This window comes from Triturus cristatus, chromosome 5_2 (genome assembly GCF_964204655.1).
Source record: "Triturus cristatus chromosome 5_2, aTriCri1.1, whole genome shotgun sequence".
Classification (NCBI taxonomy): Eukaryota; Metazoa; Chordata; class Amphibia; order Caudata; family Salamandridae; genus Triturus; species Triturus cristatus.
In genome coordinates, this window is record NC_140588.1 from 60,448,016 (window position 1) to 60,453,045 (window position 5,030).

Genomic DNA, 5,030 nt, shown 5'->3' on the forward strand with positions numbered 1-5,030 from the left:
CAAAATTAAGCAATCAGTATTTGGTCCTTACTCTATAGAAGGGAGAAACGAAAGAAGAAGAAGTGAACCCGGCACGTGCTGACCAATTAGAGGGCAGAAAATAGGACTGACAATAAAGACAACAAATGCTCTATTACTTACCGGTAATCTTCATTACTCCGGGTCCCGTTGTCCTCGTCCCCTTCATTAACAGATTGGAGATTACTATCTCCCGACAGAAAAAAAGAGCAGAAGGCATGCTGGGACCCTAATACTGCCCCTCCCACCGGGAGTACATAAGCAGTACTTACCCAGCATCCCGTCTGTACAACCAAGCCCAGACAGGAAGGCCGGTCGCCCGGGAGGGAGGGAGGGGCGTATGAAGGGGACGAGGACAACGGGACCCGGAGTAATGAAGATTACCGGTAAGTAATAGAGCATTACCCCCAGGTCCCTTATGTCCTCGTCCCCTTCATTAACAGATTGGAGAATACCAAAGCAGAAAAACCGGCCTTCCAAAACCGAAAGCACACCCAGGAAACCACACCAACGCAGCAACCCAAGGGAGCACCGAGAAGGAGGCAAGGGGAGACCGCAGGAAGCAACCGGCCAGCACCAAACCAGGACCGGAGACAACCCAGAAAACAACACAAGGCCAGGACCACAAAAATGAGGCCACCAACCAGAGAAACAGGAGACAGGACAACCAGGCCAAACGACACGGCCAAGGACGGACAAGCCCGTCCAGCCCAGAACCACCAGGAAGGCACACAGGACCCGGCAGCCGAACAGACACCGAGCAAATCCCGACCCCCCCGGAGAAGGCCAAAGAAAGAAGGCCAGCCCAGGCAACGAGGCGCAGCCCCAAGCACCCAGACCAACAAAAAGGAGGAAGGCCCAGGCCAGAAACCGGCCCACCACACCAAACCGAACGACCCGGCCAGACGAAAGCACAGAGAAGAAAGCCAACGAACCCCGCAGAGGAGGCCAGGGCCGGGGATGAACCACAGCAAGAGCCCGTGAGCAGAACAGGAACCAGACCCCAACCAGACCAAAAAGGACCGGGAAGGAGACAGAAACCCAAAAACCCCAGGAGGACAAAGCCCCCACAGGGAAGAAAAACCGCCAAGCGAACAGGGCGGCCAAAACCCAGAACAGGCGGAGCAGAAGAAGCAATCCAGAACCGAACCGGAACCTCAAGACAGAGGGCAGAAAAAAAAAACAGCAGCCAAGAAGGAGGATGACCGCACAGGCACCCAACACCCAGGCCAAGCACACAGCAAGGGCCAGAGCCACAGAACAAAAAGCCCTAGGGCGCACAGCACCCAGACCGGAAAACCACCAGGTCCGACCCCACATAACACCGAAGAGGAGCCAAGAGACAGCAAAAAATGAGGGTAACAAGGGACAAGGAACCAGGAAGCCAGAACCGAAACCCAGCAACCCGCAAGGGCAGGAGGACCGACAGGCCCAACCAACCCCGGAAGAAGCCCACGTAGAGCCCAGGGCAAAGAAAAGGCAGGGAGGCCAAACGAGACCCCCAGCAACCCAACGCCGGACCAAACAGAAGGCCGGACGAAAGAACAAGCACAGGAAACCACCAAAATGGAAACCCGAGGAAGCAGAGAAGCAGAGGGCCAAGCAGCAGAAGAACCCGGACACCCATGAGTCAGGAGGAAGAGCACGACAAGGAGGCCCAGCCAGAGAACACTCAGAACAAGAAGGAAGCCCGCAGACCAGGAGCAATAGGAGGCAACCCCGGAGGAGCCAACCCAGAAGCCCCGAAAACCCGGACCCACACAGGGCCTGACAAGGGACCCTCAGTCCAGGAAAAAAGAAGAGGGCGGTCAGCCAGACAGGAGCAACGGGGAACCGAAGCTCAACAGCACCCAACCCCACCCCAGGAACCAGGCAGAGACACAGACACCCAACAAGAGGTGAACCAAACCCAGGAACAAAGCGCCGGCATGAGCAGGCCCAGAAGGACCCACCAGAACACGACACGAAACCAAGAGAGCACCCCGCCAGGATCCACCGAGAGAGCACAGACAAGGATACCCATCCGAAAAAAGGCGACCACCAGACGCCCAAAACCAGCAGAAACCGGAAACCCCTGCATACCAAAAGAGGGGAAACCAGAGCCAAGTCAAGGACACAGCACCAGCGAAAGAGAGCCAGGCCCCAAACAAACCAGGCACGAACGCCAGAGAGCCAAAACGCGAACCGCCACTGGAAACACACCCCAGGGGGGACGCAAAAGGAAAGGGAGAGCAGGACCCAACCCAAACCGTCGGAGAAGCCGACCGTCACAGGCACCCCCAGGGAGCCACAAGCAGGAAAAAACTTGTTCCGACCCAGCTGAACCACAGAGACCAGGCGAGATTCGGAGCGCCACAGTCAATAGGAGGGGCGACCAGGACCTACCGAATGAAGCCAAAAACAAGCCCAGAAAACGAGCAGGAGCGCCGCAGCAGCAGAGGAACCCAAGGCCACACCAAGGAACCCCAGAAACCAGGAAACATCAGTGCCAGAGCCATGAGCAACCAAAAAAAAATAGCAACCAGCACGGAAGATGCCAGAAACAGATGCAAAAAGGAGGCAGCAACAGCAAAAGAAGCCCCCCAGCATATGGCAAAACCGAACCCCAGGGAGGGCAGATCCCCGAAAGGAAGGGGACACCGTACCCCAGCAGACAGAGCGAGCAACCCCGAAGAGATGCAGAAATATCCCACGGCACAGCCAAACACGCCCCACAACCAGCTGAACCGGACGGCAGCAGAGGAACAGAGCCAGCCACACAGGCAAGGACCCCCGGGGAGGGAATCCAACCTAGAAACCCAGCCCACTACAGGCCAGACCACAGCACGGGTCCCAACAACACCCAGCATCAGGACTGCGCAGAAAGCCAAAAAACAGGCAGACCCCGGCATGACCAAGAGAGCAAGAGAGGGCAAGCCCAAGCGGACAAGAGAGGACCACGACCCCAGACACACAACCCAGGGAGTTCACGTCCCACATAGGCAAAGCGGCAGCTAGCAAGAAAGCCCACAGACACCCAGTGGAGCAACACAGAAGCCCCGGAGGAAAAAGTGGCAAGGGGACAAGGCGGCACAGACCCGCTGCAAACGACAGCGGACGCTTAGCGCCAGCCCAGCAGCCAGGGAGCAGGATGCCGCAGAGGCAGAGAGCCAAACCGGCGACCAGGCCCCCGCAAGAGAGACAAAGCCATAAAGACAGCCTACACGGTGAACCAAAACACCGGCATCACCGCACACCCCAGCACACTATCCCAGCCACCCGGAACATACAGGAAGCCAAGGACGAGGAACAGCCCAACCAGGCAAGAACCCCAGCCCCATAGACCACACACGAGGGCCGAAGTGGGGACGCAGAGCAGCCGCAGAGAGCAAGCAGCACAAGCAGGAGGCCCTAGGTACAAACCCCGGCAACACCAGGAGCCACCGCCACTCAAACAGGCCAAGGGCAACCCGCCAAAAACGGAACAGGAGCGGGAGGACCGGCACCAATAAAACATGGAACGCTTCACGAATCTGCGTGTCATCCTCGCGCAGGGGCCATGCTAATCTTCTCTGTGGAAAAGAGCAACCAGCAGCGCGGGATGAGCAGGAAGCGCCCAAAGACAGAGGCTTCCAGCGGCCAACATCCCCCGAAAGAAAGGGCCACACAGCAGTCCTAGTGCACAACCAACAGAACCCACGAGAGCACCAGGGAACAGAACCCCAACACACACCGGGGACAGGACAGAGAGGGGCGGACACGGGGAAAAGAGAAGGAGCACACCAACTCTACGTCGCACCACGCAAACACTTGAAGTGCAGCAGAGAACCGCAAGTCACACAGTCACAGAACGGGAACCCAACGCAAAGGCACCGGAGCGCCCCACAAGAACACTAGGGACGGCACCCAAGGATACCTACAAGTGCGCAAGGCGCAGGGAGACCAGGCGAACCGCCCCTGTCAGGCTCCAACCCGGGACCCCAGCCACAAAAGAGGCAGCCCACGCGGTAAGGCAGCACCCACAACCAGGAGGCAACCAGCACACGCAGAGGCAGCAGCCAGAAGGAGCGTCACACTGCCGCAGGCACAAACTCCGGCAGCAGAAGAATCTCTCGGACACAGGGCAAACGGGCAGGAAGGAGGAGCAAGGAGCCACGCACCCCAACACCCCCAAGCAGTCTAGCGACGACAGCGACATCAAAGAACCAGGACAGCGCCAGCCTAAAGGGAATCCATGGGCGCGCCAGTCGGGATGTAGCACAGTGGCAGAGCGCATGCTTCGCAAGTACGAGGTCCCGGGTGCAAACCCCGGCATCCCCAAGAGCCCACGCCATCCATCACGGACCTGAAAGAAAGAAAGAGCACCAACGCACAGCGAAGAACCATAAAACCGCTATGCGGGACTCACCCAGGGCAAGGGCCGGACACCACCAGCAGCAAGGCCCCCACCCAAAGGAAAGGTAATCCATGGGCGCGACGGTCGGGAAGGAGCTCAGCGGCAGAGCGCAATTACATCGCATGCATGACTTCCTGGGTACAAACCCCGGCATCCCCAGGAGCCTCCGCCGCCCACCACGGACCTGCAAGAAAGAAAAGAGCACCACAGCATAGCGTGAACAAAAAACACCGCAATGCGGGACTCACCCAGGGCAGGGGCCGGACACTACCAGCAGCAAGGCCCCCACCCCAACAGCGGGAAGGTACGGCACAGAGGAAACGCGGCACGCCTCCCAAACGCCCAGCTTCAGGAAGACGTGCACGCGACCCGGAAGTACCTGGGAGCGCACCAGCCGCAAAGGACCCGCAGGATCCAGGCAGCACACCGGCCGCCACCGTCACGACCCCCAGCAAGCCCGGCAGGCCAGGGGACGGACCAGGAATGCCCCCCCCCGCCCGCACAGCCAGGCAGCCGGGCGGGGGGAGGAAGAAAGGAACGCCACACCAGCCCAGCAGGAGTAGCAGAACAACACACCACGTCCATTCTGTCGACAGACAGAAAAAAAGAACAGACGGGATGCTGGGTAAGTACTGCT

At 58.9% G+C, this 5,030-nt stretch overlaps 1 pseudogene; it reads right to left on the reverse strand.

Annotated features, from left to right (window-relative positions):
* Positions 1 to 3,506: 3,506 nt before the first annotated feature.
* On the reverse strand, positions 3,507 to 3,577 carry LOC146822658 (U6 spliceosomal RNA; annotated as a pseudogene).
* Positions 3,578 to 5,030: the final 1,453 nt, after the last annotated feature.